The following is a 25,602-nucleotide window of genomic DNA, read 5'->3' as shown; positions in this document are numbered from 1 at the left end:
GGATCCACCACAGACCCAATCCACGTAAGGACCGGGATCAAGCAAGGCTGTGTCATCGCACCAACGCTGTTCTCGATCGTCCTTGCTGCAATGTTCCATCACACCCTCAGTAAGCTCCCCGCTGGAGTGGAGCTAATCTACAGAACAAACGGGAAACCGTTCAACCTCCATCGCATCCAGTCCAGATCCAAGGTTGTTCCATCCTCTGTCATTGAATTACAGTATGCAGACGATGCTTGTGTCTGCGCTCACTCGGAGGTTGAACTCCAAACCATTGTCAACACCTTCACCGAAGCGTACGAGAGCATGGGCCTTACACTAAACATCCATAAGACAAAGGTCCTCCACTAACCTGCCCCCGCCACACAGTACTGCTCCCCGATTATCAAAATCCACGACGAGGCCTTTGACAACGTGGACAACTTTCCATACCTCAAGAGCTTACTGTCAACAAGGGCAGACGTCGATGACAAAGTCCAACACAGCCTTCAGTGTGCCAGTGCAGCCTTCGGCCGCCTGAGGAAGAGAGTGTTTGAAGACCAGGACCTCAAACCCGGCAGGCACCAAGCTCATGGTCTACAGAGCAGTAGTGATTCCTGCCCTCCTGTATGCTTCAGAGACATGGACCATGTACAGCAGGCACCTCAAAGCATTGGAGAGGTACCACTAACGCTGCCTCTGCAAGATCCTGCAAATCCATTGGTAGGATAGGTGCACCAACGTCAGTGTTCTCGCTCAGTCCAACATCCCCAGCATCGAAGCTTTGACCATGCTCGATCAGCTCCGATGGACGGGTCACATCGTCAGCATGCCCGATACGAGACTTCCAAAACAAGCGATCTACTCGGAGCTCCGGCACGGCAAGAGAGCCCCAGGTGGGCAGAGGAAACGCTTCAAGGACACCCTCAAAGTCCCCTCCGACACCTGGGAATCCCTGGCCCAAGACCGCTCAAAGTGGAGGAGAAGCATCCGGGAAGACGCTGAACACCTCGAGTCTTTTCGCCGGGAGCAAGCGGAAGCCAAGCGCAGGCAGCGAAAGGAGCGCACATCAACCCAAGCATCCCACCCACCCGCTCCTTCAACCACCGTCTGCCCCACCTGTGACAGAGACTGTAGGTCCCGCATTGGACTCATCAGTCACCTGAGAACTCATTTTAGTGTGGAAGCAAGTCATCCTAAGAAGAAGATTGATCCTTTGGTACGGGTTCATTTTTACTTTTAATACACCTGATTTATAGGTTGCAGTCTAAGCCACACAAACTGACAAAATGTCTATCTTTCCATTATTGAAAAGGATAGGAGGTAAAAGGATAGTCAAGGTAGGGCTGCTATGAGATGAAGGAGGCAAGCTTGTAGTGGACAATGAGGGAATGGCAGAAATACAAAGTATGTAATTTGTCTAGCTTTCACAGAGGAGATGGATATTGAGACTTTAGAACAACCGGAAGTGTACAAGATTTAGTGCAGGTTATTATTATTCATGAAGAGTTGGTACTAAAAAAGTTTCCCAAACTAAAGGCAGACAAATCACTTTGTTGAACACAGAAATTGTTCAAGCTGACAGGGGTAGAGGAATTTTCCAAAGGACTGTCACTATTCCACCACATTTTCCAGCCATGTTGACAAGATCTTTCTTCCAAGTGAGACATTGTCTGCCTGTCCTAGTGATGATAAAGGTGCCATGGTCTAATTGCAAAGAAGATAAAGGTGTCCTGGTCAATACTTGGCAAGAAAATCATTTAAGCTTCCAGTGTTAATGAGAAGTGCACTCTCAGTCAGCTTTCTTGGTTTGCTATCTTCCAACAAGTTTTTTGTTTCTCCAAGGTGGAGAAGTTTCTCCATAGTGTCAGCTGTGGCTCAGTGGGTACCACACTCGCCTCTGAGTCAGAAGGTTGTGGGTTCAAGTCCCACTCCAGGCACCTGAGCACATAAAGCTAGGCTGACTCAGCAATGCTGAGGGTGTGCTGCACTGTCAGAGGTGCCATCTTTTGGATGAGACGTTAAACCGAGGCCCCGTCTGCTCTCTCAGGTGGATGTAAAAGATCCCATGGCACTATTTCGAAGAAGAGCAGGGGAGTTATCCCCAGTTGTTTACTAGCCACCGACTCCATCGCTCTCCCTGGCCACTGTCTGAGGCTGAACCAGACTGTTTGCAACCTTGATGTCCTAGTTGACGCGGAGGTGAGCTTCCAACCCCATATCTTCTCCATCACCAAGATCGCCTACTTCCACCTCCATAACATCGCCCCTCTCCACCGCTGCCTCAGCTCATCTGCTGCTGAAACCTTCATCCATGCCTTTGTTACCTCCAGACTCCAGTATTCCAAAGCTCTCCTGGCCGGCTTCCCATCTTCCACCCTCCATAAACTTCAGCTTATCCAAAACTCTGCTGCCCACATCATAACACGAACCAAGTCCCGTTCACCCATCACCCCTGGGCTCGCTGCCCTACATTGGCACCCAATCCGGCAACGCCTCGATTTAAAAATTCTCATCCTTGTTTTAAAATCCCTTCCTGGCCTTGCACCCCCCCACCCACCCTCAACCTCAACCCCATCTCTGTAACCTTCTTCAGCCCTACAACCCTCAGAAATGTCTGCACGGTGGCATAGTGGTTAGCACTGTTGCCTCACAGCGCCAGAGACCCGGGTTCGAATCCGGCCTCGGGCGACTGTCTGTGTGGAGTTTGCACATTCTCCCCGTGTTTGCGTGGGTTTTCTCCGGGTGCTCCGGTTTCCTCCCACAGTCCAAAGATGTGCGGGTTAGGTTGATTGGCTATGATAAATTGACCCTTAGTGTTAGGGGGATTAAATACATGGGGTTACAGGGATAGGGTGGGATATGTGTTGGTGTAGGGGTTACGGGGATCGGGTGGGATATGTGTCGGTGCAGGCTCGATGGGCCGAAATGGCCTCTATCTGCACTGTGGGGTTTCTGTGATTCTGTGACTCTTGCGCATCCCTGGTTTTAATCGCTCCACCATTGGTGGCCGTGCCCTCAGCTGCCTAGGCCTTAAGCTCTGGAAATTCCTCCCTAAGCCTCTCCGGCACTCTACCTCTCTCTCCTCCTTTCAGACGCTCCTTAAAACCTACCTCTTTGACCAAGCTTTTGGTCACCTGTCCTAATATTTCCTTATGTGGCTCAGTGTCAAGTTTGTGTGTTCAAGTCCCACTCCAGGAACCTAAGCACATAAAGCTAGGCCGACTCAGCAATGCTGAGGGAGTGCTGCACTGTCGGGGGTGTCATCTTTTGGATAAGACGTTAAACCGAGGCCCGTCTGCTCTCTCAGGTGGGCGTAAAAGATCCCAAGGCACTATTTTGAAGAAAAGCTGGGGAGTTATCCCCGGTGTCCTGGCCAATATTTATCCCTCAACCCACATAACAAAAACAGATCATCTGGTCATTATCACATTGCTGTTTGTGGGAGCTTGCTGTGCGCAAATTGGCTGCTGTGTTTCCTACATTACAGCAGTGACCACACTTCAAAAGTACTTCATTCGCTGTAAAGCGCTTTTGAGATGTCTGGTGGTCGTGAAAGGCGCTATATAAATTCCAGTCTTCTTCTTAATGCACTGCCAGCATGCCCTCCTTTGGCGTATGAGCTGCAGATGACAGAGCTGTATGTTAACATTTTCACAGCTAAAGAAATGTTCATAATAAGGTTGTCCTAAACCCAGATTTTACTTGTCTTGATACTTGCTTCTCAGTACAGTTTCTAACAATTCAAACAACTAACTGAAATTAGTGCAAGAAAATTGAAAAATTCGTCACAAACAGGACCATCAGCAGATAATGAAAAATTCATGCTGGTTATGTGGCAAATAATTTGATTTATTTAATTAAAAAATATATATACTTGGGGCATTTGAGGTATATCACAATAGTAGAGAGATTGGCAGACATATAATAAATCTGTCAATATTCCAATAGGTTTTAGTCATTACCTGAGATTAGTGGAGAATAATTAAGCGAGACAGCCATTAATAATATTCCAATTTTCTTTTACCCACTAGATTTTCATTGCATTCAGTAACTTTAATCTCTTCAGCATAGTCAGTGAAATTCTTCAGCTGTTGACACTGATCATTATTGAAAGACAAACATGTGTTCTCCTATTAATAAAAGGTCCCAGTAATGTGTTTTCAGCAAACTGACAGTGATGACGATGGAACACAATCTCCCTTCTGAGCCTGACCTAAACACTTGACAGTAATGCATGACTCATTAGATGTTCCATTAACTAGCTCCTTTGATGAGCCTGAAATTTTGGCCAAGACACTGCTAAAGAATGAGCCCTTCTGCTCTTCAGTAGAAATCTGAACACACAGCACTAATTTATGCTACCGGTGTGAAAAGATGGGGGCAGAGGTGTCCTGTATCTGTGGCAGCAGAGAATGGTCACTGCGTGCTAATGGTCAGTTCTGTAAACTAACAATTAAGCATTCAGCTGCCAGTGTTCAGGTGTTAGCTTAGACAGTGAAAGATCCCACTGCACTATTCAAACAAGAGCAAGGGCTGCTCCAGGTGCTTTAGGCAACACTACTAAAAATTATTTGGGCCAAATTTTGCTGGAATGGGGCAGTAGTTAGACTTTTTCCTGCACCCTTCAGCTCAAATATAATTTACGCCATAACATGCTGGAAGTGCAAGCTCATAATGGCGTGGCGAGGTCAATGGGACATCTAGGACCTTAGTGAGCCACAGGACTAACAGTCTTAACTAATGAGATTGAAGGATTGAGAAAGAAACAGAGGAATGACGGAGAAGGAGGATTAATTAGGGTCAGCGAAATAGAGCAAATTAGGTACAGAAAGAGCAATAAAGGGAGGGAAAGAAAGATTGGTCTGAGAGACAGAGAGAAAAAGAGACAGAAAAGAAAAAAAATGAAACATTGAAATGTTTAAAATCTCTAAGAAGAATTTACTACATGCAGGAATGAGACTCAACAGTTCAAACTGATTCCTTTCTGGGCCAGAGAGATTGATTGGCATTGCTTTAACAATTATCACATAGCTAAAAGGGTACTTACACTGTTAATTAGGAGCCCTAACTTTCTGCAATGAGTTTAATGGGCAATTAAATCCAACAAGTTCTTAAAAATAACAGGGAGTCTAAGGGCGTGCTGCGGTTTGTGCGAGGCAAACGGAGAAGCAGCGTAAATCAATCAGCAAATTCTGGAGGTTCACAACTCACGCTGCATCTCTTCTTCCCCTGAATTTATTGGCCAATTTGCGTAATAATAACAGGGTGCGCCGTGAACTCGCCGTTATTTTTCCAGGAAGATTTGGCCCAATAATTGTTCATTCATTTAGAAATGCACAGAAGCTACAACATGGAAGCATGCCATTCAGCCATATCAGTTCATGTCAGTGTTTACTATCCACGCAAGCAAACCGTCCTAATCACATTTACCCATCCTGTTTCCTTTTCCTTCATCCACCTATTCAATCTAATCTTGAATATTGACATCATTTGTGCCTCAACCACGTACCTTGGAAGTGAATTCCACAGCCTCACAACTCTCTGTGTATAGAAGTTTTTCCTGCTCTCTGTTCTAAATCTCTTACATTTAATCTGGTAACTATGGCTCCTCAATAACAACAACTTGTATTTATATAGCGCATTTAATGTGGTAAAATGTCAAAAGGTGCTTCACAGGAGCATTATAAAAAAAAGTGACACTGAGCCACATAACAACAACAACAACTTGTATTTATATAGCACTGCACAGGAGTGTTATAAGACAAAAAATTTGACACTGAGCCACATAAGGAAAAATTAGGTCAGGTGACCAAAAGCTTGGTCAAAGAGGTATGTTTTAAAGAGCGTCTTAAAGGAGGAAAGAAAGGTAGCGAGGCAGAGAGGCTTATAGAAACATAGAAGATAGGAGCAGGAGTAGGCCATTCGGCCCCTCGAGCCTGCTCCGCCATTCAATGAGATCATGGCTGATCATCCAAATTCAGTACCCTGTCCCTGCCTTCTCCCCATATCCCTTGATCCCTTTAGCCTTAGGAAATATATCCAACTCCTTCTTGAATATATTTAATGAATTGGTCTCAACTGCCTTCTGTGGTAGAGAATTCCACAGGTTCACCACTCTCTGGGTGAAGAAATTCCTCATCTCTGTCCTAAATGGCTTACCCCTTATCCTTAGACTGTGACCCCTGGTTCTGGACTCCCCGGCCATCTGGAACATCCTTCCTGCATCTAGTCTGTCTAGTCCTGTTAGAATTTTATAAGTTTCAATGAGATCCCCTCTCATTCTTCTAAACTCCAGCGAGTGTAAGCCTAATCGACCCAATCCCTCCTCATACGTCATTCCTGCCATCCCAGGTATCAGTCTGGTGAATCTTCGCTGCACTCCCTCCATGGCAAGAACATCCTTCCTCAGATAAGGCGACCAAAACTGCACACAATACTCAAGGTGTGGTCTCACCAAGGCCCTGTACAACTGCAGCAAGATATCCTTGTTCCTGTACTCGAACACTCTCGCTACGAAGGCCAACATACCATTTGCCTTCTTAACCGCCTGCTGCACCTGCATGCTTACCTTCAGCGACTGGTGGACAAGGACACCCAGGTCTCATTGCACTTCCCCTTCTCCCAATCTATTGCCGTTCAGATAATAATCTGCCTTCCTGTTTTTGCCACCAAAGTGGATAACCTCGCATTTATCCACATTATACTGCATCTACCATGCATCTGCCCAATCACCCAACCTGTCCAAATCATACTGGAGTTTCTCTGCATCCTCCTCACAGCACACACGCCCACCCAGCTTTGTGTCGTCTGCAAACTTGGAGATATTACATCTAGTTGCCTCGTCTAGATCATTAATATATATTGTGAATAGCTGGGGTCCTAGGACTGATCCCTGCGGTACCCCACTAGTCATTGCCTGCCACTCGGAAAAAGACCCGTTTATTCCAACTCTTTGCCTCCTGTCTGCCAACCAGTTCTCTATCCAAGTCAGTACCTTGCCCCCAATCCCATGTGCTTATTCATTCATGGGATGTGGGCATCGCTGGCAAGGCCAGCATTTATTGGCTATCCCTAGTTGCCTTTGAGAAGGTGATGGTGAGCCACCTTCTTTAACTGCTGCAGTCCGTGTGGTGAAGGTACTCCCACAGTGTTGTTAGGGAGGGAGTTCCAGGATTTTGACCCAGCGACGATGAAAGAATGGCGATATACTTCCAAGTCAGGATAGTGTGTGACTTGGAGGGGAACTTGGAGGTGGTGGTGTTCCCATGCGCCAGCTGCCCTTGTCCTTCTAGGTGGTAGAGGTCGCGGGTTTGGGAGGTGCTGCCGAAGAAGCCTTGGCAAGTTGCTGCAGTGTATCTTGTAGATAGTACACACTGCAGCCATGGTAAGCTGGTGAGTCAATGTTTAAGATGGTGGATGGGGCTGCTTTGTCTTGGATGGTGTCAACCTTCTTGAGTGTTGTTGGAGCTGCACTCATCCAGGCAAGTGGAGAGTATTCCATCACACTCATGAGTTACATAGATACATAGATACATAGAAGATAGGAGCAGGAGTAGGCCATTCGGCCCTTCGTGCCTGCTCCGCCATTTAATGAGATCATGGCTGATCCTTTAATTCAGTATCCCGTCCCCGCCTTCTCTCCGTAACCCTTAACCCCTTTTGCCCGTAGAAATATATCTAATTCCCTCTTAAATATATTTAATGAGCTGGCGTACACTGCCCTCTGTGGCAATGAGTTCCACAGGTTCACCACTCTCTGAGTGAAGAAATTCCCCCTCATCTCTGTCCTAAATGGTTTAGCCCTTATCCTTAAATTATGTCCTCTAGTTCTGTTCTCACCCGCCAAGGGAAACATTCCTTCTGCATCCAGTCTGTCTAGACCTGTCAGAATTTTATACACTTCTATGAGGTCCCCTCTCAATCTTCTAAACTCCAGTGTGTACATCCCTAAACTACATAGTCTCTCCTCATAGGTCATTCCCGCCATTCCTGGTATCAGCCTGGTGAATCGCCGCTGCACCCCCTCCATGGCAAGAACATCCTTCCTCAGATGAGGCGACCAAAACTGTACACAGTACTCGAGGTGTGGTCTCACCAGTGCCCTGTACAGCTGCAGCAAGGTATCCCTGTTCCTGTATTCTAACCCTTTTGCTATGAAGGCCAGCATACCGTTTGCCTTCTTGACCGCCTGTTGCACCTGCATGCTCGCCTTCAGTGACTGGTGTACAAGAACACCCAGGTCTCTCTGTACTTCCCCCTCTCCCAATCTATTGCCATTTAAATAATAATTTGCCCTCCCGTTCCTGCACCCAAGGTGGATAACTTCGCACTTGTCCACATTATAGTGCATCTGCCATTTATCCGCCCAATCGCCCAGTCTGTCCAAATCGCTCTGGAGCTTCCTGGTCTCTTCCTCTGAGCCCACCCCACCTCCTAGTTTAGTGTCGTCTGCAAATTTGGAAATGCTGCATCCGACTCCCTGATCCAGGTCATTAATGTAAATTGTGAACAGCTGGGGGCCCAGGACAGATCCCTGTGGTACCCCACTTGTTACTGCCTGCCATTCAGAAAATGAGCCGTTTATTCCAACTCTCTGTTTTCTATCTGACAGCCAGTTCCCTATCCACGCCAAAACTTTCCCCTTTATCCCATGAGCCTCAATTTTCCATGCTAATCTTTTATGTGGGACCTTATCGAAGGCCTTTTGGAAGTCCAGGTACACCACATCTACTGGCTCTCCCCCATCTATTCTACCAGTTACTCCCTCAAAAAATTCCAATAGATTAGTCAAGCACGATTTACCCTTTGTAAATCCATGTTGACTCTGTCCTATCCTGTCCCCATTTGCTAAGTGCTCCGCTATTTCATCCTTAATGATGGACTCCAGCATTTTGCCCACAACTGATGTAAGGCTTACAGGTCTGTAATTACCTGCTTTTTCCCTACCCCCCTTTTTGAATAGTGGGGTAACGTTAGCTACCCTCCAATCCATCGGCACTGTTCCCGAGTCTAATGAATTCTGAAAAATCATCCTTAGTGCATCCGCTATCTCTAGGGCCACCTCCTTCAGTACCCTAGGATGCATGTTATCAGGCCCTGGGGATTTGTCCACCTTCAATCCCTTTAGCTTCCTTAACACCATATCCTTAGAGATATTGATTTGCGTCAGTTCCTCCTTTGCCAATGTCCCTATTTTTCCCGATATCCCAGGGAGGTTTTTTGTGTCTTCCTTCGTAAAGACTGACCCAAAGTATGCATTTAGTTGATCTGCCATTTCCTTATTTCCCATTATATATTCCCCCGTATCTGACTGCAATGGACCAACTTTGGTTTTCACCAGTCTTTTCCTTTTGATATATTTATAAAAGCTTTTGGAGTTAGTTTTTATATTTTCCGCCAGCTTGTTTTCGTAAGCTATTTTGCCCCTCTTGATCATGCCCTTTGCCCTCCTTTGCTCTATCTTAAACTGTTCCCAATCTTCCGCTCTGGCGCTTTTTTTGGCTATTTTATACGCCCTATCTTTGGATTTTATGCTGTCTCTAATTTCCCCTGTTATCCACGGTTGAGTCACCTTTTTAGATTTCCTTTTATGCCAGATTGGTATAAACAATTTTTGCAATTTTGTCATTCTATCTTTAAATGTTTGCCATTGTTTATCTACCTCCAGTCCTCTCAGGAACGTTGTCCAATCAGACCTACTCAGTTCCCGTCTCATGGCTGTGTAGATGGTGGAAAGTCTTTGGGGAGTCGGAAGGTGAGACACTTGCCGCAGAATACCCAGCCTCTGACCTGCTCTTGTTGTCACAGTATTTATGTGGCTGGTGCAGTTAAGTTTCTGGTCAATGGTGACAGCAACCACCCCCCGCCCCCCCCTCACCAGGATATTGATGGTGGGGGATTTGGTGATTTGGTGATGGTAATGCTGTTGAATGTCAAGGGGCGGTGGTTCGATGCTTGTTTGTTGGAGATAGTCATTGCCTGGCACTTGTGGGGCGTGAATTTTAGCTGCCACTTATCAGCCCAAGCCTGAATGTTGTCCAGGTCTTGCTGCATGTGGGCATTATCTGGGGAGTTGCGAATGGCGCTGAACACTGTGCAGTCATCAGCGAACATCTCCATTTCTGAACTTATGTTAGAGGGAAGGTCATTGAGCAAGCAGCTGAAGATGGTTTGGCCTAGGACACTGCCCTGAGGAACTCCTGCAGCGATGTCCTGGGGCTGTGATGATTGACCTCCAAACAACCACAACCATTTTCCTTTGTGCTAGGTATGCCTCCAGCCAGTGGAGAGTTTTCCCCCTGATTCCCATTGACTTCAGTTTTACTAGGGCTCCTTCATGCCACACTTGGTCAAATGCTGCCTTGATGTCAAGGGCAGTCACTCTCATCTCACCTCTGGAATTCAGCTCTTTTGCCCATGTTTGGACCAAGGCTGTAATGAGGTCTGGAGCTGAGTGGTCCGGGCAGAACCCAAACTGGCCATCAGTGAGCAGGTTATTGGTGAGTAAGTGCTGCTTGATAGCACTGTCGATGACACCTTCCATCACTTTGCTGATGATTGAGAGTAGACTGATGGGACGGTAATTGGCCGGATTGGATTTGTCCTGCTTTTTGTGGACTGGACATACCTGGGCAATTTTTCACATTGTTGAATAGATGCCAGTGTTATAGCTGTACTGAAACAGCTTGGCTAGAGGCGTGGCTAGTTCTGAGGCACAAGTCTTCAGCACGACAGCCGGGATGTTGTCGGGACCCACAGCTTTTGCTGTATCCAGTGCGCTCAGCCGTTTCTTGATATCACGTGGAGTCAATTGTATTGGCTGAAGACTGGCTTCTGTGGTGGTGGTGACCTCAGGAGGAGGCCGATATGGATCATCCACTCGGCACTGCTGTCTGAAGATGGTTCTCAATGGAATGTATATTTGTTGAGAATTGTGGAATATTTCTTTAAATGACTGCCACTGCTTATCTACTGTCATACCGTTTAATCTAATTTCCCAATCTACCTTAGCCTATTTGTCCCTTATACCTAGGTAATTGGCTTTGTTTAAGTTTAAGCGGGAAAAAATTCAGTTGTTTGCGCCTTCTGTTAGCGCCTTAAGAGGGTGCCAATTAGAGGCAAAGCAACTAGAGGCCGGGCGCGGCGATGTTTGTGCCACTCGCGAAATTACCTAGACATTTTGCGGTGGCGCTAAACACTTCCGCCTCGATCTCCTGCACCGGCAAATTGTGATGTCATTCGAGTGCGCAACGCCCCGGACCGGATATTGAGTGGCGCCCCCTGCCTTACCGCCTGCTGCTAGCAACGACAGGTTGAGGGGAGCGTTATGCTGTCAGAAAGGGACTAGGGGAGTGTTATTTAAAGGCGACCGCTTCCTACCTTTTTTTGTCAGTGACATTTTTGCACCACGCAGTCTGAGAGAGAGAGAGAGAGACTTCTGGAGAAATTCAACACTGTGTGAAGGAGTTTTGAGTACTGAGCAGCACTTTGCAGGTTTATTTTGATTTGCCCTTCCTTGCTTCGCCAGCACTCTGAGGTAGCGCCTCACTCCTCGGCGTTGCGCTTTAAGACAGATGTGAAGCGCCTGATTTAGCGCTCCAATCACCTCCAGGGGCGATAAAAGCCAAGTTCACTGTCGGAGACGATAATTAGCGGCAGGCGCTGAACTTTGCGCACGGCCGATAACGGCGCCCCAAATGGGCCGATACCGAATTTTTCCCCCTAAGACTCTAGTGTCGTACTTAAGAATGTCACTTTCAAACTCAATGTGAAATTCTATCATATTATGATCACTCTTCCTAGAGGATACTTTACTTTAAGTTTACTAATTAACCCTGTCTCATTACACAAAACAAGATCTAAAATAGCCTGTTCCTTTGTTGGTTCCATGATGTATTGTTCTAGGAAACTGTCCCAAATACATTCTATGAACTCGTCCTCCAGACTACCCTTGCCAAATTGACCCTATCCCAGCAATTCTTAATTTTAAACACTTACTTTGCTGTTGTGAGACATAAATCGACTGCTGCTTTTGCCTACATAACAGTGACTACACTACAAAGAAAGTATTTCTGTGGTTGCAAAGCATTTAAAAACCTGTCAAGGTACCAGTTAAATGCAATTTTTTTCACTCGAACTAATACTAGTATGGCTCTCATAATGTATTACAATGCTGTAAAATAGACCCTCTTCCTGTCATACCACTTGTAGCTGCACAAAAAAAACTCCACAGGCCATAAAGCTGACAACAATTAGGAATGGGATTATAATTACATATAAAAAATCTGGATTTGTGTTCAAGACTGTAACATGCACTTGAGGGGTTCAGGTGTCTGTGCAAAACTAGTTGAGCTGTGCTCTTCTGGTTTATGATGTCAACTACACCATTTGGGGGCATTACAGCCTTAACATTAGCTCTGTAGCATCCCTAGAGTGCTCAGCCCTTAGATCATCAACACTGCAACCCAAAAGGCAGCAGAGGCAACCACTCTGCGTCCAAGTCCTTCCAAATGAGGTTTCTCCCAGCTGGATACCAAGGAGACGACAGTCCTCTGATAATGGTGACTCTTGCGCCAACTGCTTCTGGTCTTTCCTCATTTCTGTTGCCCTGATTCCCCTGCTGTAGTTGCTACCCAAACTTCCTCAGTAACCACAGGATTTCCAGCCTGTGTGTGATATCCCTGGCCTCTGTCTGCCTTTCAACTCGACCCTAGACTACACTCCAGAAACCCTGATCGCAGAAACCCTCAAACCTGAACACAGACCTTGTATTGTTCTCCGACCCCCGTAACAATCCTGGACTAGTCGCTGACCTCCATGCAAACTTGAGGCTGTGTATTTCCAGAATTTGCAGTTTTTATTTCAGACTTCTAACATTTGCATTTTTTCCTATTTATTTCAAATCTTTTTTCTGAAGTTTTATTAATAAAAATTAATAACTCAAATCTAAATGTTGAATGACAAACAGCATAATTTTGTTATCTTATCCTCATTTGTGGCTGATGAATGGCAGAATCCAACAGCCTTAACACTGATTTCTGGTGCTAGCAGATCTTTAAGGACATAATTAAAATGAGATAGACAAATAAAGATCAATTAGTCTAGATATCAATGTAACCCTTGAGATTAGGAATGGGTCCATATAATTTGCTAATTATTCAGTTCAAATGTATACAATGTGCAATAAACCAGACTCAACATTGAGTTCAACAATTTCAGATCATAACCACTGCTCCCATTTTTCTCCCAGACAGCAGCTGCTGGTAATGATTCTGCTATTGCCATTTACACCTCCTGTTCACCCAGCTTTTGTTTCTTTACTTGTTTCCATTACCACACCCCCTTTTGCCTTGCACCATCATTCCTTTTGTCATTTAATCTCTCCTGCCTTCCACCTTATCACAGACCTTCCCTTTTGCTCTTTCCTCTCCCCCCTTTCCCTGCTTCTGCAACTTGCTTAAAACCTGTTACATCTTCAACTTTTTCCAGTTCTGAAGAAAGGTCATCGACCTGAAACGTTAACTCTGTTTCTCTCTCCACAGATGCTGCCTGGCCTGCTGAGTATATCCAGCATTTTCTGGTTTTATTTCAGATTTCCAGCATCTGCAGTGTTTTGCTTTTAACATCGATTCATGTTCCTGTGTTCCTATGGTGGTGTAACAAGATTGGGATGTTTAAAAATTTAGGGTATTTGGGATGCTTTTCCAGAAAGGGCTAACTTGAATTCCTACTAATTAGGGGAGGTAGGCAACTTAAACCCTCGTTTTATTTTCGTCGATAGGAAATGCATTAGAGTAGCAAAGAGTGACCCACTTTTGATCTTTTCCTTCCTTATGCCAAAGCCTCAATCCTTCATTTAGCACCTGCCTGACATAATAGATGATATGGAGAACTTACGATGCAAGAACATGAACCCATGTCTTGCATGGCTGGCACATTACCTTGAACAACCAATGCACTGCCTCATCATAAATAAACACAGGAAATGCTGGAAGACCATAGGTCAGGCAGCATCTGTGGAGATAGAAACAGAGTTAACGTATCAGGTCGATGACCGTTCGTCAGACCCTAACACTGCCTCATCATGGCACCCATGAGATAGGAGTGAAGCATATGGCTTTACAAAGGAACTGTGCTCAGGATTACATGATTTACTGATAATTATTTGGGGTATTTTGACCACAGAATAGGAAACTGCTGTGCACTACAAAAAACGAAACAGAGAAAGTGAATAACGATGAGAGATGGGATATACTTGGGTTATGTTCGACGGAGTTGAGGAGATCAAGGGGTCACTTCATCAAAGTGTTTAAAATTTGACAACATACATAGGGAAAGAACCTTCTCTGTAGTAGGGGAATCCATACCAAGGGGACATCCTATGGGAATTTGAGTGAAACCAGTTAAAAGTAAATCCAGGACAAACATCTTCATGCAAAGGGTTGTGAGAATGTGGAACACACTGCTCCAGAGACCATAGGTGCAAAATTAATTGAGGTGCTTAAAATGAAGAAGGATACTTTCTTGGGAAGTAAGAGATATGGAAAACAACAGGAAATTTGGATTAAAAAGAGTTGCCATGGTAACAAAATGGCGCAGCAACTCAATGGGCTGAATTGCCTACTACTGTCCGAATATAACAAAGAGAAAAGAAAGACTTCACCAGTGCAAGATTATAGAAGGTTCAACGGAGGACACATCAGGGGAACCTGGACAGTCAGAACACAACTAAATCAAAACTAATCCACATATTCAATGAAACCAAAATTTAAAATCCCAAATAAATAAATCATTAAATTAAATAATGCACAAGTAAGTCAATGTGTGAAGATAAGAGGAGTTTGCTGATAAAAATGTTCTGCTCCACTGGAATTATTACAAAAAATTATAATTAGGTCTTTATATCACCCATCTCTGTCAGTGCCTCCGCTCATCTGCTGCTGAAACCTTCATCTATGCCTTTGTTACCTCTAGATTTGGCTACTCCAACGCTCTCCTGGCCAGTATCTCACCTTGCACCCTCTGTAAATTTGAGGTCATCCAATACTCCGCTGCCCATATCCTAACTCGCACCAAGTCCCGTTCACCCATCACCCGTGTGCTTGCTAACCTACATTGGTTCCCAGTCTGGCAACACCTCGATTTTAAAATGATCATCCTTGTTTTTAAATATCTCCATGGCCTCACCCCTCCCTATCTCTGTAACCTCCTCCAGCCCTAAAACCCCGCTGAGATATCTGCACTCCTCTAATTTTGGCCTCTTGTACATCTCTGATTATCATCACTACACCATTAGCAGCCGTGCCTTCAGCTGCCTAAGCCCTAAGCTCTGGAATTTGCGCCCTAAACCTTTCTGTTTCTCTCTTCTCCTTTAAGATGCTCCTTAAAACCTACCTCTTTGACCCTGCTCGAATATCTCATGTGGCTCGGTGTCAAATTTAGTTTGCTAATCCTCCTGTGAAACACCTTGGGGCATTTTACTACATTAAAGGCGCTATATAAATGCAAGTTGTTGCTGTTTATATTCTCAATTAAGATTCAAGCGTTGAAGATTAAATTTGTAGACCACATGCAGTGGTCGAAATATGAATTAGTCTTCAGAGAAATTCCTTCACAAAGTTCTATAATTAGCAGAAATAACCCTGTGCTGTGAGCCCAACATCTCCATTGTAGCTGTGAAGGAACTTGCCTGTCACAGTGTGCGTATCTGTTACTCTTGCCTCAAGGCCTTAGAAGATGCATCTGTAATACCTAGACTCTGCTTAATAGTCTGCTTGGTGTGAAAAGTAACACATGTGAGCGCTCAACAAAAGCAACTTGCATTTATATAGCACTCTTTAACATAATAAAATGTCCCAAGGCGCTTCACAGGAACATTATCAAACAAAATTTCACACCAAGCCACATAAGGAGATATCAGGACAGGTGACTCAAAGCTTGGTCAAAGAGGTAGGTTTTAAGCAGCGTCTTAAAGTAGGAGAGAGTGATAGAGGGTAGCTGAGCCATACGGACCAGAAAGATCCCAGATTCAATCACTGGTCGGTGTGGAGCCAGCTGATCTCAGCTGGAATGATGATAGGAGAACTACAGCTGTCCTCAGTGCCCGTGGTTAAGGAAGCCAAAACTCGTTAAGGTTCTCAATGCTAATTGCTATCCAGCAACCCTAATTGGAAATGCACACGTGTGGACATTGCGGAAGGACAGGTTTGGGCTGAGTCGAATAGCATGTTGACACTCACTATCGAGGCCAACACATTAAGTGCTCGTTTGGGTGCAGTGCAGGAGAGTATCTGGCATCCATGTAACTGTACCTCAGCAAGAAGTCATAGGCCTAGAAATTCAGTATAGCCACGTTTGGGGCGCTACAGCCGGGCGTTCGCTAAATTTAGCGCCCGGCGCAACTTAGCGCCATTTTCGCCGATATTCAGTTGCATCGCCCCAAGAGGTTGCTGCTGCACTAAAGCAGGCGATGCACGACTATCATAAGGCGCTAAGCCGGCGTGCCGAGGCGCTAACACCGAGGGCGGGCGCAGCGCAGGTGCTGCGAGTTGCTGATTGAAGGCAGACACGCTGGCGCTGGTCAGCTGTTATAGGGGGAGGGTGGACTTGTTTGGCTGCCACGCCCTGCACGCTGCAGCCCTGAATCAAGGCCTGAACATAGCTGCTTCAACATTTCAACGCCCATGACTATGGAGAAGGCTAGGGAGCGAGCGCAGTGCTTCAGCGAGGGTGCCCTGAGGCTACTGGTTGGCGCAGTGGAGTGCAGGCGACTTGTCCTCTTCACTGATTGTGGCAGGAGGCCGCTGCCCAGCGAGTATAGAAAAGCCTGGAGGGAGGTGGCAAACAGGGTGACCTCCAACAGCATGGTTGCCAGGACTCTTGTGCAATGCAGAAAAAAGTTCAACGACCTCACTCGGGTTGTCAGGGTGAGTACCCTTTCCAGTATCCTCCTCATCCCTGCATGTGCACCTCACTTTATGGCCAAAGGGACCTGAAAGCCCCTATGCCCAGCCCTCATCCAGCAGCTATGGGACTCTCATGAAAATCACTTGCACATTCAGCACTTTACACACAGTCAGGGCTATTCCACCATGGGAGGCAGTGCAGGCAAGATCAGGGCTTGACACTGCCAGGGCTATTCCACCATGGGAGGCAGTGCAGGCAAGATCAGGGCTTGACACTGTACTTAGAGGCCGTCCTTTCTCTTGCAGGGCAAGCTGGCCCACAATTGCAGGCAGCAGCGACGGACCGGGGGAGGCCGTCCTGACCTCAAAGAGCTCAGCGACCTGGAGCAGCGTGTGAAGCGCATTATGGCAGGCCGGCTGATTGGCCCCGTCGCCAGTGGAGATGCCGACCCTGTTCTGCACAGCAATGGTAAGGTCATCACCTTTTTGACCTCTCACTTTCCACTTGTGCCTCACACCAGCGTCCTTTGCCACTATCGAACCAATGCAGTGCATAGCAGCACTCATGCCTCCCTCGCTGCCGCCCTGTCCTCACTCTAAAGCAACTCTTGTGCCTCCCTGCTTTCAGATGCTGAATCGCCAGGTGAGGAGGCGGGCCCTCAAGCTGCCACTGTCAGTGATTCAGAAGTCAAGGAGGAGGAAGAGGAAGCCGGCCCATCAGTGCCACCTTCAGCCGAGGCAGCCCATGGCCATGATGGGGACACGTCTTCCCTGGAGGGGAGCAGGGGGGAAGGGTCTGAGGAGAGTGAAGCTCCGGGGCCCAGCGGGCAGCAGCAACGCGGGAGGGGTGGGGAAGCTCGGCGGCCTTCTCCCCGGAGGGTGAGTGCGGTCTCCAGTCCTGCTACGGTGAGCGCAGAGGAGGTGCGGTTCCTTGGTGAAATGGGCGCCCAGGCTGAGCGCAGGCACACTGAGCTCATGGCTGCAGTGGCAAGGATGCCTGACTCCATAGAGTCACTGGCAAGGAGTGCTCAGGAATTCGGGGCAGCACAGGCCAGGAGTCTGCAAGAATTCAGTGTAACACAGGCAAGGAGTCTTCAGGACTTCGCGGCAGCACAGACGGGTTCCAGCCAAGTGCCCAGTCGTGCCGTGCATTCACTGGCTGGTCTGATGCAGACACAGATCAGGGCCACACGGGCACTAACTGCTGCCACCCTCGCTGGATTGGCCAGCCATCGCCGGGGCCCTCGCCGCACCGCAGCAGCCCAGCAGTCTGTGCTTCAGCAGATTGCTGCGCATGCTGCAGTGCTGGCCCGTGCGAGTGCCAGTGTATCAGCCGACCAGGGAGTGCCTGTGCTCTGTCAGGTTGGCAGCATTCCTGCAGCCAACACTGTCACTCCTCCACTGCAGCTGCCACCACCCGTAGGACATACTGCTGCCGCCCAAGCAGAGTTGGAGCAGTCAGCAGCCGGGCCCTCCAGGCCCAGAGCTGGTCCAGGCCGTCCCCCAAGGGCATCTGCCGTCTCACCATCTGACCCTCAGCAGCCTTCCCCCAGCCTTGCTGCAGCCACTGGGGTCCCATTGAGGAGCTGCTACAGGGCGGGAAGGGGCCACTCGCGGAAGCGAGGCGGATCACCCTCGCAGGGGAAAAAGTAGAAGGTGTGGCCAAATGTTCTTTTTATATATGAAGGCCGAGAATGTTTTTTTATATATGAAGGCCGAGAAGGTTTTTTTATATATGAAGGCCGAGAAGGTTTGTTTTTTATGAAGGCTGAGACTGTTGTGTTTGTTTTTTATGAAGGCCGAGACTGTAGTGTTTGTTTTTTATGAAGGCTGAGACTGTAGTGTTTGTTTTTTATATGAAGGCCGAGGATCATGGTCATTTTTGTTTAACTATTTTTTTCATTTTCTGAAGGTTGTGAGAGCCAGTTATGTCTCTGACTGTTTTTTGGGGGGTTTATCTGAATTAGTTTGTCATGCGGGAAGGGCACAGAGTTTGCACAGTAAAATTTTTTATTTAATCACATTGTCCATGTTTGCACTTTGAACTATTTGCTGCCTTGGCCGACTGAGGGCTTGCAGAGCGGCTCCATTCATGTTCTTTCATTGGCACAAGCCATTCCCTGAGAGGGGGCCTAGAACCGAGTTGCAATAAGCCACCGACGGACGGCCCTTGCACTTTGTGCCTCCTTCCCATCTTGGTGCTCCTCCTCCTCCTCTGGTGGTCCTCCAATGTCTGCTGGCAGTGGCTGAGTCCTGAGGATAGCCAGGTTGTGCAGCATGCAGCACACTACAACGAAATGGGAGACTCGCTCAGGCGAGTACTGTAGGGCTCCTCCAGAACGATCCAGACAGTGGAACCGTTGCTTGAGCACGCCGATTGTGTGCTCAATGATGTTCCTGGTAGCTTCATGGCTGTCATTGTATCGCTCTTCAGCAGGGGTGCTGGGCGCACGGAGTGGGGTCATCAGCCAGGTGCATAAAGGATAGCCTTTGTCCCCGAGAAGCCATCCTCGTGGGTGAGCCTGGGCTTCGAAAATGTCTGCCCCAGAAGTCTGGCGCAGGATGAAGGCATCGTGGCTGCTGCCTGGAAAGCGGGCATTGACAGCTAGTATGAGCTGCCTGTGGTCACACACCAACTGGACGTTGAGCGAATGGTAGCCCTTCCGGTTGCGGTAATCCTCGGCATTCTGTAGAGGTGCCCGCAAAGCCACATGCGTGCAGTCAATGGCGCCCTGGACCATGGGGAAGCCCGCTATTCCTCCAAATCACATTGCATGCTCTTGCTGCTTGTCCAGGGTCATGGGGAAGCAGATGTACTGACGTCTCCTTCTGAAAAGGGCATTGGTCACCTGGCGGATGCAGCAATGTACTGCGAACTGGGAGATGTTGGCAATGTCAGCAGTAGCGGATTGGAAGGAGCTGGTGGCATAGAAGTTGAGGGCCACCGTCACCTTCACTGCCATCGACAGAGACGTCCTGCTCCTCAGCTGTGGCTGCAGATCTCTGCGAAGCAGGTGGCAGATCTCAGTGACCACCTCCCTTCTGAATCGCAGCCTCCAAACACACTGCTCCTCAGACATGTTCAGATATGAGAACAGCTGGCGGTATACCCTGGGTGGGTAAGGCCTCCTGTGCCGATGCCTGTTGGCCCTTCTCCGTCTGGCCATGACTGGCACTCTCTCACGGCGTCTCTGAGCCCTTTGAATGCAATGCAGTAAGCCAACGTTTCCACCCATTGCAGCCCCCATTATATGTGGCGACTCAAGGTTATGACACTGAAAGTTAAATCCAAGTGCAAAGCTCTGGCCTGAAGCCAGAAGTACCTGTGCGAGCGCTGAGTCAAACCAGAAACCTCTCTCCCTTTGTCTCTCTCCAAATATCCGTCTTTCACAAAGAAGGATTGCCACAAAATGGCTGCAACTTATAATGCAGGAGGAGTCCCCTTTAAATAGCGCCCCCCGCGCCCCACAGCGACTGGGAACCGTTTCCCTCTACCAGTCGTTGGGGGCGCCAGGCGCATAGAAGGGCAGCGCCACTGAAGTTCCGGTTCGGGGCGCACCAAGGGCGTTGCACCATGAAATGATGTCAGGATCTGCGCGCGCAGCTGAGCGGGCGCTGCAGTTTTGCGCCGCCGCTAAATCTTGAGTGAAGTTCGCGAGAGGTGCAGATCGCGCCGCGCCCGGGCGCTAGCCGCTTAGCGCCCCACTTCTCCTCCTCCTAAGGCGCTAGCAGCTGGCGCTAACAACTGAATTTCTAGGCCATAGACTTTAGAAGGAAGGGAGAGGGAGAAAAGATGGTGAGGGGAAAAAAGAACAACACACTTAAGAACATAAGAACATAAGAAATAGGAGCAGGAGTAGGCCAATCGGCCCCTCGAGCCTGCTCCGCCATTCAATAAGATCATGGCTGATCTGATCCTAACCGCCAATCCACTATCACAGAGCCATCCCCTGAATCTAACAGAATTAGACACACGAAATAGGAGCAGGATCAGGCTACACGGCCCCTGGGCCCGCTCCGCTACCCACAGGGCCATGACCGATCCGAACCTAGACTCATGTCCAAATTCCTGCCCGCTCCCCGTAACCCTTAATTCCCTTTACTTCTAGGAAACTGTCTATTTCTGTTTTAAATTTATGTAATGATGTAGCTTCTACAGCTTTTTGGGGCAGCATATTCCATGGACCAACCACCCTCTGAGTGAAGTAGTTCCTCCTCATCTCAGTTTTGAAAGAGCAGCCCCTTATTCTAAGACTATGCCCCCTAGTTCTAGTTTCACCCATCATCGGGAGCATCTTCCCTGCATCCACCCGATCCAACCCCTTCACAATCTTATATGTTTCAATAAGATCGCCTCTCATTCTTCTGAACTCCAATGAGTAGAGTCCCAATCTACTCAACCTCTCCTCATATGTCCATCCCCTCATCCCCGGGATTAACCGAGTGAACCTTCTTTGTACTGACTCGAGTGCAAGTATGTCCTTTCTTAAGTATGGACACCAGAACTGTACGCAGTATTCCAGGTGCGGTCTCACCAATACCTTGTACAACTGAAGCAATACCTCCCTATTTTTATATTCTATCCCGCTAGCAATGAAAGCCAACATTCCATTGGCCTTATTAATCACTTGCTGCACCTGCATACTAACCTTTTGAGTTTCGTGCACCAGGACCCCCAGATCCCTTTGTACTCCAGTACTTTCCAGTTTCTTGCCATTAAGATAATAACTTGCTCTACGATTTTTCCTGTCAAAGTGCATAACCTCACACTTTCCAGTATTGTATTCCATCTGCCAAATCTCTGCCCACTTACTTAGCCTGTCTATGTCCCCTTGCAGGTTTTTTATGTCCTCCTCACTCACTACTTTCCCTCCCATCTTAGTATCATCTGCAAACTTTGATATGTTACACTCGGTCCCCTCCTCCAAATCGTTAATATAGATTGTAAAGAGTTGGGGACCCAGCACTGACCCCTGCGGAACACCACTTGTTACTGATTGCCAGTCTGAGAATGAACCATTTATCCCCACTCTCTGCCTTCTGTTAGATAGCCAATCCTCTATCCATGCCAGAATATTACCCCTAATCCCGTGATTTTTTATCTTAAGCAATAATCTTTTGTGTGGCACCTTGTCAAATGCCTTTTGGAAGTCTAAATACACTACGTCCACTGGTTCCCCTTTATCCACCCTGTATGTTACTTCCTCAAAGAACTCCAGCAAATTTGTCAAACATGACTTCCCCTTCATAAAACCATGCTGACTTTGTCCTATTAAATTATGATTATCCAAATGTCCTGTTACTGTCTCCTTAATAACGGACTCCAAAATTTTACCTACCACAGATGTTAGGCTAACCGGTCTATAGTTTCCAGCCTTCTGTCTACTGCCCTTTTTAAATAAGGGTGTTACATTAGCAGTTTTCCAGTCTGCCGGGACCTTTGCCGAGTCCAGGGAGTTTTGGAAAATTATTACCAATGCATCCACAATCCCTACCGCCACTTCCCTCAAGATCCTAGGATGTAAGCCATCAGGTCCAGGTGATTTATCCGCCTTGAGTCCCATTATTTTACCGAGTACCACTTCCTTAGTGATTTTGATCGTGTTTAGCTCCTCCCCCCCCCTTTAGCCCCCTGTTTGTCCAGTGTTGGGATATTCTTAGTGTCTTCTACTGTAAAGACTGATATAAAATATTCATTCAGTGTTTTTGCCATCTCCATATTTCCCACCATTAATTTCCCAGTCTGATCCTCTAAGGGACCAACATTTACGTTAGCCACCCTTTTTCTTTTTATATAACTATAAAAACTCTTATTATCTGTTTTTATATTTTTTGCTAATTTACTTTCATAATCTATCTTCCCTTTCTTAATCAATCTTTTTGTTATTTTTTGTTGTCTTTTAAAGTTTTCCCAATCCTCTATCCTCCCACTAGATTTGGCTACCTTATATGCCCTTGTTTTTAGTCGAATACTATCCTTAATTTCTTTACTTAGCCACGGATGGCTGTCTTTTCTTTTACACCCTTTTCTTCTCAGTGGAATATATATTTTTTGGAAGTTGTAAAATAACTCCTTAAATGTACACCACTGATCATGTATCGTCTTACCCTTTAATCTATTTTCCCAATCCACTCTACTCAATTCCACACTCATACCTTCATCGTCTCCTTTATTCAAGCTTAGCACGCTTGTTTGAGATCCAACCTTCTCACCCTCTAATTGAATATGGAATTCAACCATGTTATGGTCACTCATTCCAAGGGGATCCTTTACTAGGACATTTTTAATTAATCCTGTCTCGTTTCACAGGACCAGATCCAAGGTTGCTTGCCCCCTGGTCGGTTCAGTTACATACTGCTCCAGAAACCCATCCCTAATACAATCAATGAACTCATCCTCAAGGCAGCCCTGCCCAATTTGATTTGTCCAATTAATATGATAGTTAAAATCCCCCATAATTATAGATGTTCCCTTATTACAAGCCTCAACTATTTCCTGATTGATACTCTGTCCAACAGAGTTGCAACTGTTCGGAGGCCTATAGACTACGCCCACTAGTGTTTTTTTCCCCTTATTATTCCTTATCTCCACCCAAACTGTTTCATTATCCTGATCTTTTGACCCAATATAATTTCTCTGTATTACAGTGATTCCTTCCTTTATTAACATAGCCACCCCACCTCCCCTTCCTTCCTGCCTGTCCTTCCTGATCGTTAAATAACCTGGTATGTTTAATTCCCAGGCATTGTCACCCTGCAGCCATGTTTCTGTAATGGCCACAAGATCATACCCATATGTAGTTATTTGTGCCATTAACTCGTCTATTTTGTTACGAATGCTACGTGCATTCAGATAGAGAACTTTCAAAGATGTTTTGTGACACTTAGTTCCTGCTTTTGCCCTTTTTATTACTTTACCTTTTACTCCATACCTTCTGCCCCTTCCTGACACGCTCTGGTTTTTAATTTCCCCACTGCTACCTAAGTCTATGACCTTCTCTGTTGTCACTTTTATTATTTGCTCTCGAGGAACCTCCCCCCCACTAGTTAGTTTAAAGCCCTCTCTACAGCCCTAGTTATATGATCCGCCAGGACTCTAGTCCCAGCACTGGCCAAGTGAAGCCCGTCCCAACGGAACAGCTCCCTCCTGCCCCAGTACTGGTGCCAGTGTCCCAGGAAGCAAAACCCATTTCTCCCACACCAGTCTTTGAGCCACGCATTTAACTCTCTAATTTTATTTGTCCTAGCCAAATTCGCTCGTGGCTCAGGTAATAATCCACCCTTGTGGTTCTGCTTTTTAATTTGACCCCTAGCTGCTCAAACTCCCTCAGCAGAACCTCCTTCCTTGTCCTATCTATGTCGTTGGTACCAACATGGACCACGACAACTGGATTCTCCCCCTCCCACTCCAAGTTTCTCTCCAGTCCAGAGGAGATGTCCTTAACCCTGGCACCGGGCAGGCAACACAGCCTTCGGGACTCTCGCTCTCGGCTGCAAAGAACTCTATCTATCCCCCTAACGATACTACCCCCTACCACCACAACATTTCTTTTAACTTATCACCTAAATTTACAAGCTTAATGTTGGACTTTCAGGAAGAGAATATTGTGGTTTCATGGATGTTTCAACTATAGCTCCGAATTAGCAAGAGACTACTGAATGACAATGAAATACTTGCTAGATATTCATACATATTTCTCTACTGAGTAAAAATGTTATATATAATTTAATGTGTCATGGTTAGCATTTTCAGTTAATTTTAAGAAAAATAAGCAAAAGGAATGTACTTACTGAATTTCACACTTAACTATGAATAAAAATGGTTTGCTACATCACACTGTAATTTTCCAAAATTAATGTACTTAAGGACTTTTAAAAAGCCCTCAGTTGAAGGAAACACCAATCATATAAAATTATAAACATGTCCATCAATCTAACAATCTATCTAATGCAAAAGTAAGACTAGACTATCTACCTTACAGTAGATGTGCATCCCAGACCAGGGCATATGCGGCCCCTACGCTCCCTCCCAGCCCATCTGACATGTTGGCTGCCATTATACAGTGTGCCTGGGCTTTAAATAAAAGTAAAAGAGGATACAAAATGAGTAAATTAGTAACTTGTGTGGGAGGAATATAAAGAGTGTTAGAAATGTACAGATAAGAGGAGACAGAGGGAAGTTCAGACTTACATAAAGAGGGAGACAGAAACAGTGACAAAGGAATCAGATAACAACAAAAGAAATTGTGAGAGGCATAGAAAGTGAGTGTTTGAGAAACATTTACAGTGTGACATTTAAAAAAAATTGATTTTGGTCTCAAAGTATTGCCACAGGAGATCAATTAGTTTCTCGTAATAAAGTTCTCAAAGTGTAAATGTAGCTTTCTAAAGAAATGTTTGGTTTCAATTTTAAGTAATAAATATTTAATTTGAAACATTACTATGTTGCTGTTTCTAGAAATAGTGGGACTAGAGTCATAGTGATGCAGCACACTGTCCTTATACCTCTGGGACCTCAAGTTAAATTCAGCCTCACTCTATGCTGCCTGCAAGTGTCCTAAAAAAGTCTTTAACCCATTCCTTAGCAGGTGAGAATCCATAACATAAAATTGGTTCTCAGACAGCCTTCAATGCTTGCTATTGTCTGAAATGGAATTAACATACTGGGTCGTGTTTTGGGGGATGCGTGTGGTTGGGGGGGGGCGGTGTGAGGGAA

The 25,602-nt window shown here is 46.4% G+C and overlaps 1 protein-coding gene across 1 annotated transcript in view; it reads right to left on the bottom strand.

Moving 5' to 3' along the window:
* The window catches only part of LOC147117171 (uncharacterized), a 667,391-nt gene that overhangs the window by 156,782 nt on the left and 485,007 nt on the right, over positions 1–25,602 (bottom strand). The gene's annotated exons all lie outside the window — the stretch shown is intronic.

Source organism: Somniosus microcephalus, chromosome 5 (genome assembly GCF_052327205.1).
Source record: "Somniosus microcephalus isolate GS21.2 chromosome 5, FLI_Smic_1.0, whole genome shotgun sequence".
Taxonomy (NCBI): domain Eukaryota; kingdom Metazoa; phylum Chordata; class Chondrichthyes; order Squaliformes; family Somniosidae; genus Somniosus; species Somniosus microcephalus.
This window is presented reverse-complemented; position numbering and strand designations above follow the sequence as displayed.